The sequence below is a fragment of the Rhea americana genome, unplaced genomic scaffold (assembly GCF_003343005.1).
Source record: "Rhea americana isolate MKP2758 unplaced genomic scaffold, rheAme1 scaffold_150, whole genome shotgun sequence".
In the NCBI taxonomy this organism is placed as follows: Eukaryota; Metazoa; Chordata; class Aves; order Rheiformes; family Rheidae; genus Rhea; species Rhea americana.
Window position 1 is genome coordinate 710,940 of NW_028185595.1, and position 15,696 is coordinate 726,635.

Below are 15,696 nucleotides of genomic sequence, written 5' to 3' on the forward strand. Positions count from 1 at the left end.
AATTATATAATTCATAATACACTTTGCTGAGACTATTTTAATAATATTTGATTAAGATGACATTAAAAACTCTGAAGTGTCCCACTTACAAAATGAAAACCATTTTACTGCAGTAATATAAAGTCTATGCTGCTCTAAGAAACCAATTATATTAAATGACCACATTTCTTTAAAAAGAATTTGTTTAGATCATGAAGAACCCTGCATTTAATTTAGTATTTGCTTGTCTGTATACGTAAGATTGTTGATTACTGTATGCAGATCATTATCAGACCTGGAGGCACATATCATTACCTTCTACATTAGACAGTAAAATTTTTTTTAAGGAAACCCCCAAACAACAACAGATAATTCAAGGTAACACATAAAGAAGCCTACCTGATCATCTGCTTTATTGCCTTCATGCCATTGGGCAAAGCACCAATAAGATACGCTGTGGCCACTGAGTAGAAGATGGAAAAGACCTTAGAAAGCTCTGTTTCCTTCTATTGCTTGACCAGTAARTATTTTCCTGGTCAGTACTGTGGTTTTTAAGCTCACCACACAATCAGGTTTAAAAATCAGAAATGTAGTTTCCTTGTCTTTTGTATGCTTGCATGGACAGTTTAAATTAGAAACATTGTTTCCCATGAGCTATCTTTTGCTTCTTTTTGAGAGAAATATTTTTAAACAATACAACATCATAAGCTTATGCTTTCTGTGGGTACCCTAGAAGGTCCCCATTTGGTGTTTGGACAGTTCTTTTACCGGGTAAGGTTTTAAGCTACATAGGTTTTTAAAGTTACGTAACTGTTTTTTAAGCTTAGTATTTAAGTATACGGGATACTAAGGATATTCAGTGATTGAAGACAAATGCATGTATGTTGCAAACACAAACGGGATGTTCTTTAGAAACTACTTGATAGTAGGAATAATTTTGATGTAGAGTTTTTAAATAAAGTCTATGTTCTGCAGTTCTTTCATCGAGATCACTTGTGCTGTTCGTTTTTTTAGGAAAATAATGTGATTATTTGGTGAACCTTTGAAGAGATGAATGTAAACACTAATTAGGTTTAGTGGCATATTTTGGTCAATTAATCATAAATATTATACTTAATGGACCTTCGGGAGATTCACAAATGTCATTTCTGAACAATGTTATTATATATTTCTCCCATCCATAATAAGATCACTGAAATGATATAGGACATTACAGCTACCATGAACTTTTACTCATTAGTATGCATCTGTCTAGAGCTATAGAGCTGTAACTCTGAACTGCTTCTAGTTCTCATACTCACTTATATCATACTCTCTACAATCCTTTCACATATCAAAATGCCATTCAGTAACAATGTGTGAATTTTATTCTAGATCCTATAAATCAATGACCCCAGATTCTCTTTTGGAAAATGCTGAGCCCCTTTAATTCCCCTGGCTTCCGGAGGGTGAATTGCAAAGTGTAACAACTCCATTACTAAAGATATCTTACCACAGTGTTCTCTTATCTTCCTGGATTTTCATAACAATATTAGATTGAAATACTACAGGGAGAAGTAAGGGATATACCAATATCAGTAAATCAGGGTTATCATTTGGTACACTGCAAATGCTGCTTCATTCAGTAAAATTCATTTAATACTATAAACTGTAATGGTTAAAGACACAAGGTAGATATTGCAGCTTCTATTAACTTTTTCTATTGAAATTCTTAATATTATTTTTCATCTGCCAACCTGCATCCATTAGTATATGAAATTGCCTATTAAAAGTATAGAAATGAGAATTAAGAARAACAAAAGTAGAATAGCCTGTACAGGAAATGCTATTATTATTATGGAATTATAGGTTTGATTGCTTTTTCTGCTTCATCAGAAGACTTCTCTTCTATTAACTTCTGAAATGGTCAGTAGGAAGTACAACAAAAGATCCTGAAGCAATTCCTTACTTAGCTGTTCCATTGAGGCATTTCCCTGTAACGAGGGCTTTTCGTAATTCAGGTGTCTACAATTAAAAAAAAAAAAAAAAACCCGCAAAACACTACAGACTTAACTTCTGCAATTACAGTCATGCTGAATTAATATAAGTGTGTTGCAAATCCCACAGAATTGACTCTCAGCATTACAATCTCTGAAAATTAGAATGGTAAAACAACAGAGCCACAAAAGAGAAACCACTGGAGGCCCTTCTCCCCACAACTAAAATGCATTAAGCAAAGGTAAATTGAACAACAGTATGTTAGGCTGAAAAGGCCAATGACTTATTCCAAATGTGAAAATGACATGTATGTGATAGATGTAAGATCAGTTAATGCCACTGCCTTCATAGGCCATTGCATTAGCTTCTTACTCAGTGATACTGTGACCCCTAGGAGGAAGGCATGCAGCAGAGGAAGATACAAAAGTTACTCTAGGTTTTCTCTGTACCATCAGAGCAAGTACGCCCCAAATTGTCATCCCGAGTAGCTAATTCAGTCTTCCTCAAATAACCTGACAGAAAGCCTTCTCCTCTGTGATGACTACAATGGCAGCTGAGGGAGGTGAACCTCATATTACTGAAATTAGCTTTTCATGAGTAACTTTCCAGGTCTCATCTCAAAAGTAAATATGCTTTGCTGTGTTTTATCTGTGTTTACACTGCAAAAAGTCTATCCCCCAGGCCCAGGTTGTTCTTAATACTGAACTCAAAAGGTAGCGTCTAGTTCAGAAATTACAAGCATTCGTGAAGACGATTGACTAGAGCAGCCTTTAATTTGCTCATCCTTGACTCTGGACTTTGTCTTTATCTTGTGGAAAACATCATATTGTACATATTCTGTCCCAATTTCTGTGTCTGCATAGAACTTTATCCTGAGGCAGAGATAGCAATGTTATCAAACTTTATAAAGATCTAAATTYGTTTGTTTGAACCTTGTTTATGTTCACCATGTGGCTACTAGGATGAGCTCCCTGGCTCATGCCATGTATAAAGACATGGAGGAAAGTACATTATCTTCTTAAACAAATAATCTAATTTAAATACTAGCATTTTTATCGAGATTCTCTTATCAATAGACAAGATGTTTGAAATCAGGTTCTTCAACTGGAGTTTAATGCAGTCTTTCAAATATTGATGCGAAATAAACAGCTACATTAGCAATTACTAAAAGCTAAGACCTCATCCTTCGTACTTTTGCATGTCCTATCTTGGATTCTTCATGGTATGRCAATGGTCACATTGTGTTATAATTGTGACAGACATAAGAAAAATGTGAATGTTAGTTTGAAAATATATATGCAAAACAGAGCATAAAATAGAACTTATTAACAGAAATAAAACAGTTGATATTTATGTTAGAGCATATTTTCAGAGAGAGAGAGAGAGAGAGAGAGAAAGAAAAACTGGATATGTGTCCAGTGGAGAAGGAAATATAATATACCTGTACAAAAGTAGTAGGAACAACTCTCAACATTGTTCCAACCCAATATGTGAAGCTCTATGAGCTGAATCAACATCCTACAGGGTACGTTGTACCTGCATGTCAGAGCTTTTTACAAAGGAGGGGACACAGAAACGAAAAACAGCCTTGGCTTTTATCTCTCTCCTGTATTTGGCACCTGAGATCACAGAGCAAGAGAGATATTGTGTTGTTTCATAATGTATGCCACCGAGCTGCAGGTGCCACAGTAAGAAAGCGTGAGATGGGGGCCAAGTAAATCTCACACATAATGTACAAGACTTGGCAGGTTTAAACGGGAGCAAAGATGAAAAACTTAGTTTTCTCTGCTGGATGTATCATGAACAATGAAGTATGCCATACTGTTTAGTTTTACAAGGATTTCAATATGAAAACCAGTTGAATTAAGACACAAAGGAGACCTTTAAAATGTAAGTCTAATCAAGCTTGAACTCCCTGCAAAGAAGGATAAATGGACTCATTAACATCTCAGAAATCTGGCTGGCTCACAGACCAATTAAGTGATGATAATATCATCTTCCTAGTACTCCAGACTCCACTGATGAGCACCAATAGACACATAGTGTTTAACAAATGCTTCTACATGTTGAAGTTAAGGCTTCCCTTAAGGTTCCTACCTAAGCTAAAATGTAAAGGGAACACTTACAATACCTATTAGCAATATTATTGATCATGCTTCCAAAAACTAATGCAGATATAGCAAATGACCCTTCTTTCTCCCTATTCTTTCATCACATTTTGTTTATAGCTAACAAATTCAGTAAAAAAAAATGTTGAAATTACGCCTCTCTTCAGGATTTGTCCTTTTCAGATTAATTTTATGTAAATAACATTGCTTTCATTTTTTCCTCCATCAAAATAATTTAAATGCATCATCAAACTGTATAAGCACTAAACACCCAATGAAAAAAGATACAAACGGGAATTTGGAAGACCTTTCTGGGAACCAGTTTAGAGTTCCTCTTGTAAAATCTAAATGGATGAAATCTCTTATGACATTACTGGATTTCTTTGGAACCACACTACTTAATGACAAATCAGGCACATTTAAATGCAGTACAATGTCTATAGTTACATGCAATATCCATTTCYGTGAGTTCTAATATATTAGCTCTGACATTTAACTACAGAAATGTCTCACAATCCTTTATTATTATGCTCATTTCTTAAAAATTTTGGAAGCTAGATAGATTACAAAAAAGATCCATATAACTTGGTTACTGGATTGATGAATTCAACAAATGCAAACTTCGATGGCATCACAGCACTTCCAGTTCTCAAAGGTGATGCAGGAACTGCCTTTAGCTCTAAATAGAGGAGGTCAGTGCTAACATTTGCAAAACATTTGAACAAAAAACCCTATACAAAGTGAATACAGAGGGTGAAAAAAAGCCCAACAAATGCAGGTAACAGGGCAGAACAAGATGCGAGTGAAATTTCCAAAACACTAAAATGGACAACAAATGTGTAAGCTGCAAAGGAATCTGGCTGTCAAGAGTTACAAGAGAATACGACATACTTGCCCTATGAATTCAGGCATGTTTAGAGAACTTTCACCTCATCCCTTCCCACCCACGGTACTGGAGCTGTTTATTATTTCAGTAGTGTAAAGAACAGACTCTAGTACAAGKCTTCCAGCGCAAGTTATGGAGAAGCCTAGCAGGTTAGGCATACCAGCTGCCTCTTCACTTTCTGAATTGGTTGTGTTGTGACTCTGTTACAAAAAGCTTTTTTGTGTGTGTTTCACCAAATCCAGAGTTAATTAATATCTACATACTGTACTTCCTATCATCATCACAGATAAAATTCAGAATGTCTACATCCTTTGCAGCATTGCACATTATCTGAATGCTTGTAATCAAATAGTCCTATTCCAGACAAGGCAGAAGCTTTATATGCTTCTAATTACTGCTCAGCAGAGATAAATGGGTTACCTGGACCCTCAGATATACCTTCTAAACGCATGGTATATTTAAATAAAAGACACACTGTTTGCCGTATGTAAACTACATCCAAATGACTTTCTTCCAAAACTGAGTTTGCTTAATTATAACCATCAGTGGTGGCAACAGTGTCTTCCAACTACATGCTTGCATAGGAATAGGCATTCAGCCTTGCAGAGAGCACACTGAAAAACAGTGCGTGTGCCACTAAAGATGCACATTCCCATTTGCAAATCCTTACACTCTGATATGTCTGCAAAGATTGAAATACATGTCCAAAGCTATACGCTTTTCTGTTTGGCTTTCAGTGAATATGCAGAAAAATCCTTGCAGCAAAAAATAGATCATCTAGAAACWAAAAACTTACAAATTTAATTAGGTTCTATATGCACCAAAAAATAAAAATCACTAGTCAAAAATGGAGCTTTAGAAGCTAATTTGTCAATAAATTATTTTTGTTCCTTTCTTCCTCAAACACTTGAGGAAGTTAATTTGAAGGAGTTCTAACTTTTGAGAGTTCATAGATCATTCGCACATAGCATTACTTCAGAGATGACGTTACACCGGTTTTCTTGTCCACTTGTATTATTACGCTGCTCAGTCTATAGAAGGAATGAAAACAAAGCAGGTTTATTTCTTTATGCTTCCAATATAGTTTAATACCTCTTTTGGCACCTCTGCAATTGGAAAATCTCTATTCATTTCCTCCTACAGCTAGGTGAGATATATTGAAATTAAGTAAAACAAAAATAGTAAGAATGTTCTGACATTACTGGCTGATTTTTGCATAATATTTCATGTTTTGTGGCTTTCCAGAGCTAATTCTAAATAAAGAGAGCAATCTATGAAATTCAAAACTTCTGTACCTGAGTAAATTTTCTGAGAAATCTTACTTCAATATTTTATTCAGAAAGTCCCTTCTGTAATTTTCATGCTTAGATATTCTCTTGTAAACTTACACCCTTGCACTGGAGATTATAAAATGGCTGTGCAGTTATAAAAACAAGTTGTTCACTGCTGGTCAGACTCCTTGTTCCTATTTGCATCTAATCTGCAGGTTATTACAGAACTGCAGAGGTTACTGTGCCACTAATTAGATTTTCCAGCACCCTGACAGATCTGTCATTTCTTTTTATACACTTTAGCAGTTTTGCATCAAGCCTCACTTTAGGTTTCCCAGGCACTCCACTGAAGAGTGTGTTCTGTTATGTACTCCATTTCACATCTGCAAAGCTTTCCAGAAATACACTTTTCAGGAATCCTGTGTTACCTTCCTCCCACCTCTAGTTACTAGTAGGCAGGCTGTGTATAATGATACATGGCTCTGGTCACTTTTCGAAACAGCTGCAAGATGCAACTTTCACACTGTTGTTCATTGACATTTTGATCACATCTATAAGGATTTGTTGGCACCTGCTGCTGCTATAAAGTGTAGATCTGTTAGATCTTTTTAATGCTTTAGATATGGAGTGTCTAAACACAGTTTACTGTCCCAGTCTGAAGGATGTTGTCCGCTTTTGGAAAGTGTTGCATGATTTACCAGCCATTTCCATCGCAGTAAATCCCACCTTCCTTGCTGCTGAGAAGCAGAACTGGTAGCAGTGAAGGATCGTTAAAATTCTGTGTAGCTCAGCTCCAGAGCTCCTGGAATACTCAAATGCACCTCTTGCTTTAAAAACTCCCTAAATTTGATTTTATTAGGCTGCAACCTGAAAATGAGCAAATGATAAATTACAGCTGATGCAGGAGACATTKAAACTTTCACCTACCAATGTCTGTCTAAGAGGAAGCATGACTGTCGGTGACAGCGTAAGTCAGTGATGCATTACYTCCCTCTCTCTCTGCAGAACTTATCAGCCTAGCAAGGCTGCCATAAGAAACGTGGTGACTACAGGAAATAGTAGTGGGAAAAGTGACATACTCTATAAAGTTTTCAGAGTGCTAGAAATTTTGGACAGTAACAATAGGTCATCATGTGAACAATWTGACTAGTTACAGTTAATACGACTAGTAACAAATCATTTAACTATTTTGAGAAGGAATCAATCCAAGTAAGTACAATAGCTCTAACTTTCCAGCAAAATTCAACACTATATTTGTGGCCAAAGAAATATGAAACAGTGTTAGAAATAACAGAATAATAAAGTTTATCTGAGGACAGAAATTCTTATTTAACCATGATATTAATATAATATTGACTGCAGAACAAGTGAGTCTTAAGGTCATATTTCAAATTATTTGTCAGGGTTGGAAATAAAAATACAGAGTTTTCATGTCACTATGTATAAAATATTATACACATTAACTCAGGAATACCTGTGCCAGAACATATGATTTATTAACAATTAGCAATTCTACTGTTCCTATTTATTTGTTTAAGTCTTAATAATATGAGCAGTAAATTCAATCAGTTTGGATTGAAATGTGCAGACATTAGTTTCACTGCAGTTGAAGCTATTTACTCTAATATTACAACACGGATAGCTATGCAAGCAGTGAGATTTTGGGCCAGAAACAGAACTTACGACCTTCACACAGGGAAGAAAAGGATTTAATTTGGTTTATGGATTTAAACTGTTTTCAGGGATTATTTACTGATGTAAGAAAGGCTATCCATTTATTCCAGAATTCTGTATTTTTAAAAGTATGCTTGTAATAGTAGTTACTCCATCTGCATCTTCAAGGAAAAAAATCAGAAGAAATGAGAAGTAGGCATTATCCTTTGTGAGAGCATGAGGGGTAAATTAATTATGCTTTTAAAGCCTATTTACATTGACACAACCAAAACCTAATCCAAAGTGAAAACTCCATTAAAGTCTACCATGTGAAAAAGGAGCTATTTAGAGAGCATCCAACAAATTGTTCCTTGCTTACATCTAGAATTATGTCAGCTCTCTCTGCTGATTAAAGTAGATTTCTCCTATTGTTTCCTGCATGTACGCTGGATTCTATCTCAGTTTGTGCATCACCAATAGGATTAATTATTTTATGAAATCATTTGGGCTGTAGTGCCTTTATTGTTTGTGATGTGCAAGCTGGCAAGAACTCATTCTGACTCTTGAATCTCAAGCTGATAGGYAGAAGATAGTCCTTTCATCTGGGAGCTGGTGAGTCAGGCAGTTTGGATTCCTGAGGCATAGTCACCGCAGAATCCCATACTGCCATCTGAGGATCAGTTGTACAGTTTTACAAACTGGACTTTGACAAATCTAACACATACACTTGTGAACAGGCAACATCAAAATAGCAATGAAAACATTATTTCCTTTCATGCACAATTTTATCTGCCTCTTTCTATAGTCTGTAGTAAAAATAATTCAATAATATGAGCAAGACCCTGCTTCTTCTGGGTACCAATAATGTGCTTAACATTCCCTCCAGGAATTAGCTCATTAAACAGGGAAACTGAATTGAAAGTTCTCCATGTGAGTTTTCAAAACCAGGAAGGGGCAGTGGCATAACACTCCCAGCAAGGGGCACTGTTTCACTAAATGTCTTTTGCCTCCCATTTTACACTAAAAAGAAAATTTTACTGTACAATTTTTCCATTTAACATGAAACATAGAAGCACGTATACCTCAGAAAAATGAAGTTGCCCCTTTTCCATTTTAGATAAGGCTAATTATTTTCATTAAAGGATTTCTTCTTCTTTTATTATTCCATCACCATCCTGGCAGATATAGCTGTTGCAGTTTGACTAGCATAATACATAATATTGAAAATTGGAGATGGAGATAATTCAGAAAAACTTGGATACTTCAGAGAGGAATGGAGGAAAATGAAAGAATCTACTGTAAAGAAATTTGGGGAGCATTGGAGGCTGTTTGGAGATAGAATTCAATTCAAAGTATAAGTGTGATATGCAATAATAAATCCTTTTTATGTTGAGCAGAAATAAAATGAGGAAGTATTCAGCAGATCCTGCTTTGGGAAGCCTAAAAATGAGAAAAAATCTAAACCAGTGGGCAGCCAATAAACTAATCAGAGTGCTTCTCCAGTAGCTGAAGTCAGCAGACATAAGAGCTACTTACCCATACAGCAATAGGGAAATGAATCCTGAACTTGCTAATTGAAGTACTTCAAGTATTTTAGTTTTTCTAACCATTTTTGCTTTTGGAACAGGGAAGGTGCAATARCGGAAATGATGGTTCTGTTACCTCGGTTTGAGCAGCCAGCCAGGGCCCTGCAGATTGTTTTGTTCTGGAAGACAAGTGCAGAATGGAGTCATTTACTCTTTTGCAAAGACATAATATGGAAGCAATGTTAGACAGTTTGTTCACCGCTCCCAGTCTACCTAATATTTTGCTATAGAGCACTCCCGTCCCTACTTCCTTTTGCTTTTAAGTAAAAGTAAAGAAAAGACTCTTTTTAAGTACTTTTTAAGTAAGTACTACCAGTACTTACTCAGCTGCCTGTGAGACTTCCTTGCTGCTTCCTCTGAGCATTTCCTTCACACTCTTGGATAAGTAAAGTAGGCTAGGAGAGAAGGCCATGTCTTGGATGGATATCTTTTCTTCTTCGAAGAGGCATCATGGTTTATTTACTTCTATTTGTAATACTGCAGTATGGTCACAGATGAAGTGAGAATCAGGCAATCTGGAAGAACTACAGAGGRAAGCAGCTTTTAAAAATGGTCAGAATTTGGTCAAGGCTGGGCCTGAAAGACAGACTGAGCAAGGAAGCTGAAAACAGTTGCTTTTCCGTATAAAAGAGAATTTTATGAAATTTTATGAAGTTTTCCTTTTTTCCCCTCTCCTCACCATTTTTAGCATCACAGGAGGCTTAGTTTGGATTTCTAACCTCTTCAAAATTCAGGATGTTCAAATCAGAACTTTCTGTTCATTCTAACAAGAAGCCTCCACTCTGTATGCAGTCAGAACCCACTACTTTGGAAGTGGGTTCTGATTTAGAGTAGGTTGCAGAAATACTGTCACAAACCAGTGTAAGGGCATGCTGTTAATGTGATTAAGGTACATTAGATTGGCCAGTTGTTAACAATTTGTATTCAGCTATTTGGAATGTTAATTTTTTTTTCTTATTTATATAGCTCTAATTACTGCATAAATTTCAAAAAATGGAAATGTGCTATTTGCTTTCCTTATGCTCAACTCCATCCAAATCAGCTATCCCACCAGAAGACTATGTTTAAAAGAGGACTGCAAAAATAGCAGGAGGAACTCTGTTATTTCTCAATGATTTCCTCATTGCAGGAGGAACTGTTATTTCTCAGTGATTTGCTCATCTAATATGCTTAGAGCCATAACACGACATGCATTTGTGAGGCCCTTCATTCAGTAACTGTTCCTAATCAGTACTTCTCATTGTAACCCTGTTCTTCTATATAAGCCTGTACCTCGTTAAGGAAGAGTCTGATTTCTTTCTCCTTGCACGTGCATTGTGTGTGACGAATAAGCGACTCTTATTTTGTAGGCAAAGAAATTCTGAAAAGGTCAGTAACAGTCTCTACTGAATATCTCCATAAAATGTGACAATCAAGAACAGTTTAACCTCTAGTCTATATTAACAGACTGCCTTTATTTATTGTTTGACTTAGGTAAAGACAAAGACAGGTAATCCAAAAGGAGTAGTAATAATAGAGGCTTATGACCTTCCTTTACAAGAATGTAGATACCAGTGGGCAAAAACCATTTCAGTTTCAGCATCATGCAAAGGGCTATTTTGCAAAGAAACACTGTGTGTTAGTTGTTGAAACTTTTTTGTGCATTCCCCGAAACAAATGACACTATTCTGAATATTTTCTTTTCTGGCTAGTAAATAAAGTCTTTCATGTTGACAATGCTAATATTATATTTTAAAATATATTTGCATTTATGTTTTTTGTCAATTTTTATTGCATTCTATAAATCCCAGAGCAGAGTTTCACTAAGCTCACTTTGAGAAAGCTCTGTTTCTTGGGATAGCATCATGCAATGACCCAGGTGATCATATGTCGTTTCGCTTATGGATTATTGGCAGAATCTATGGAAAAGTTATTTCGACGGAATTGGGGCTATGTATTTGGAGTACAAGTCAGGAAGGTTATTTTTAAGTCATCTTTGGGTTGAATTATTTAATACAAATTATTTCCAATGGTGAATTCCTAATGCAAAGAAATCTTAAGATGTCTCAGTAAAATTAAATCTACTTTATATCTTTAAATCTACTCTATAATCATGGGAACAATGGGATGGGAGGGGCAAAAAAATAATTTTGCCACTACTTGTAATTCTGTGATTTAGCAAGCCCACAGCGGCATGCAAGATGACAGTAGTGGCATTGGCGGGGGGAGGGTATAGAATCAGAAAAAATTAGTAAACATTTACTTTTAGCTGACTCTTCTGATAGGAAAGGTAATGAACATTTTTTAGTCTATCTAATAAATGTTTTCTAATGCATGTAGACATGCGTGTAGTGAAGTTGTTTTACTTACTTTTACATGTTTTTGATGCATAAGACAGGTAGCTGGTAATTTGCTTCAGTCTTGAGCCACGTATCCAGAAATGATAAGTTAATGATTATTTACAGAAACATGGATCCATATCTGCTCCTGCATGATTAGTACCCTCAAGTTATTTAATTTGTTCTTAAAAAGACATCCTTTTGCTTACTTTCTAAGCTCATTCATTTCTTTTTCTTCAATCACACTTTTCACCAAATGACAGAACCAATTTCTAGATAATTTTTAAAGATTTATTCTTCCTCTTCCTACTCTATGAAGTTTATTTATCAAATGAGCAAAAATCTCTCATATTTCTAAGCAGTAGAGAAAACAGTTTCTAGAATTTATTAGAGATGTGTTAATGTGGGGAGCATTTCCTGAAAATACTGAACGTAAGTTCTAGGACAGTTTGTTATCTTAGTGCAGGAAATACAAAAAAATACCCCACAAAATTTCTGAGAATTTAAGATTTTAATTTTTCTTTCAGTTAGGCAAGGGGACTGATACTAGTGCTGTAAATTTAAAGAGTGATCATTTTCAGACTTAGCCTGATTAGTAAGCAATGATAACAGATCTTTTTATCACTGTGGGAAAATTCAATGATGTTTTCTTGAAATGAGGCCTTTCATATATGCTGGATTTCTGAAATGAAGTCACCCAAAATTGCTAGTCTTTCTTCCAGCGCTGGCTTTGCAATTTAGCATTCTTTYTCTCATATTTTTATTATGTGCAGTTTTGTTTATATCCAGCCTCACCACATGTATTGGACAAATCAGGTTGAGTATAATTCAAAGCCAGATTAAATGCAAATTTGGCAGCAGAAAAATGCAGTATGATATGATAGGCTTTGGAGTGCAAACATGATATCTCTTACGAACACAAAGTTCCTCCATAGAAAAAGAAAATAGATATTTATAAGAACTGCCAAATTCAAAAGTTACCATTTGTAAGCAAGAATCTAATAGAATACGTTCACCACAGGCACAATGTGGAAACTGAACACTGGTGCCTCTGGAAGAAACACAAGTAACTGCCTCTGTGATCATTTTTACTCATTCATGGACAGAGTCCTCTGGAGGAAGCTTAAAAAAAAGAAGAATGTCCTTTTTTGCAGGTCCAGTAATGATTTTTTATATAACAACACACAAATATTTAATTTCTTTGTGCCTCAAACTATACCAATGCCTATTTACCCTAGCAACCTGTGGATTTGCTGCAAGGCTATTGCACTATTGCTTTGAATTCTAAAATGGAAGGGAAGATCAAACTGAGTCACAGGCACACTTAAAGTGCAACTTGTGTTAATGCAGAGGTCTTTGAGGTAGTTCTAAAGAAGTTAGCTGATGTAGTGGATATAATCTAGCCACAGAGTACAGAAAACATGGTAGGCTAATTTTATCTTGCTTCTCAGCAAGGTAAATTAGTCCCTACTCCCTCAGTAGTTTCCAGGGCCCAAGTAAGTTTATCCAAAGCTAGCTTAGGTATCTCAGTGGGATGCAGTATAAACTATAAAATGGAAAGATCTTTGAGGTGTGATACGTATTAATTGCCTTCTAATAATTATCCTCAAGCCAGTGCTGTTCTTCTGTGAGTTTCTCTCTGCCAGTTTCTCTCTATGCAGAAGTGTTGTAAAACTGAGGCTCTACAGCAATACAGCTTGTCATCAGGGACCCCATCAGTGAATCTGTGCTTAAGAAACTCAGTTGTTTTTGTGTAAAAGGTTGTCATGCACATCTACTATAAGCTAACTAAAGCAAATAATAAGAGGGCTAAAGTTGTGTGCTTCTGTCTTTGTCAATAGCATAGAATAGGGGACATTTCTCTTTACAACAAATACCTATGCTTTTCTGCTAAGCAACTGGAACAGCTTTTGCGACGTGCTTGTTTTATTTTTTGAATTGCATTAGTTCCCGCAGACCCATCATTAGTCCTGACAGGCACATAGCAGTACCTTCTGGCTTTACAGTTCACTTAAAATCAGCCTTAAAATTAGCTCTAAGAAACTTTGTAATACTCATGAATTTTCACAAAAAATATATTTACCAATTCATGATACTTCCTCCTGGAAATGCAGGCAAGTGCTGTGACTTAATTTTATATGCTTATTTTTCCACTTCTTTTTAAATCCCTTCCCAGTGGACTTTTTGCACTCTTTTCTCTAGACCACTTTCTAAAACTTCATGATCTCTAACAAGACAATGAACTATAAAACCCAAACAAGCTTCTATCCTTTTTAATAGAGTACTAAGTCCACTGAGTTTTAAGTTTCCAAAACTTAGGAATATATATGCTATAGCATGATAACAGAAACTATTTAAATATCAAAGTCCAATTTTGTTGAATTCAGAATAAACATATTATGTTGTCTGAAAGCACTAAAAGGTATAAATTTTGCAACTATCAACCTACTGATAAAATTTCCTTGAAAATAGATTAATTTCAAATGTCTTTAGCATACAGGTATTTTCCATTATTTGCATCCACTAGCAACCTTTCTGTCCTTCAAGGAGAGAATGCCTGTTCTTATTTACACAAAATAAAGATAGCTGCACTTCATGAGATCAATATTTTGGGCGAGCAATAATATACCACTCCACTACCCAGTCTTAGCAGGAAATAGCCCTGCTGCTGCTCACAAGGAGATGACTTGTGGTATCGGCTCATTTTGAGAAGTTTAGTAAACATGTTATCTCTAGCAACAGATCTGATGTAATGTTTACAAGTTCAGTCTGTCCTGTTTTGCCATTGTAGGTGATATGCTTGTTACCAAAACAACCTAGAAGTCTTTTTCTTACCATGGCCTTCAGAAGGTCACATACAGATGATGTTTCATCATGATCTCATATTTGAAACACGCTTAAAGAGAAATCCCTCATGCTGTAACAACATTTTCCTAAATTTAAAACTTTAATTCTTACCTATAATGAAGCTTGAATAACTTCATACTGCAAAAAGCTTTTAACTGACAATCTGACTTAATTTAAACAGTGTAATGTTATTCAAATACTAATATGACAAATGGCATGGCTGATCATATTATCTATATGACTGCAAATGCCAAATGCTTACTTAAAATTGGGTTCAGATAGCCATCTATACTTGTTTAGTTAAGGACCACCACAGGACTTCCTGGAGATCTGAGCAGAGGCTGACTCATAATCACAGAAGAAAAACTGTATAGACAATTAGAAGGAAAGAGGAAAAAAAAGGCAGCCAATATAGCAGATTTCTTCAAGATTCTGAAAGGGGGTCAAGTTTATTAGTACTTCTTTTTACACTTGGTGTATTTTCTGTCTTAAAGAATGTCTGTAATATGCTTAAATGTCATGCACATTCCCCCCCACCCCAGACTCTTGCCTTGCAAATTTCAGTCGAAAGGCGTTCTTTCTAACCATGACACCTACATCATCTCTGTGCCAATGAGAGGTTCTCTGCTTACCCRTCACTACCTAGAACCTTGTAAGAAATACAGCTGATGGAATGGAAAAAGAATTGAGCTCCCTAACTTGCAGCTCAGTTGGGTCAATGGGACTAATGTTAGGAGTAAATGTTTCTTTAATTCTTTTTCCTCTTCTAAAGTATGAAGCTATAACTGAATATGTATAACATGAAGATGTGATTAATAAGTAAGTACCACTTGCCCTAATTTTCAGAGTAAAGCTACACCTCAAATTTCTCAATATTATATGTTATGGATTTTCTTGGCATTATATATAACGGATTATATATGTCCAGAATATTATATGGAAATTTACAAYCACTCCTCTCATACCTCAGTGTGGTAAGAATGAATAATAAGCCATATGGTAAATTCTCCATGTAAGACCTACTCAGCCACTTCTCTAATTATCTCCATAGACAGAATCTTCTTTCCAAGA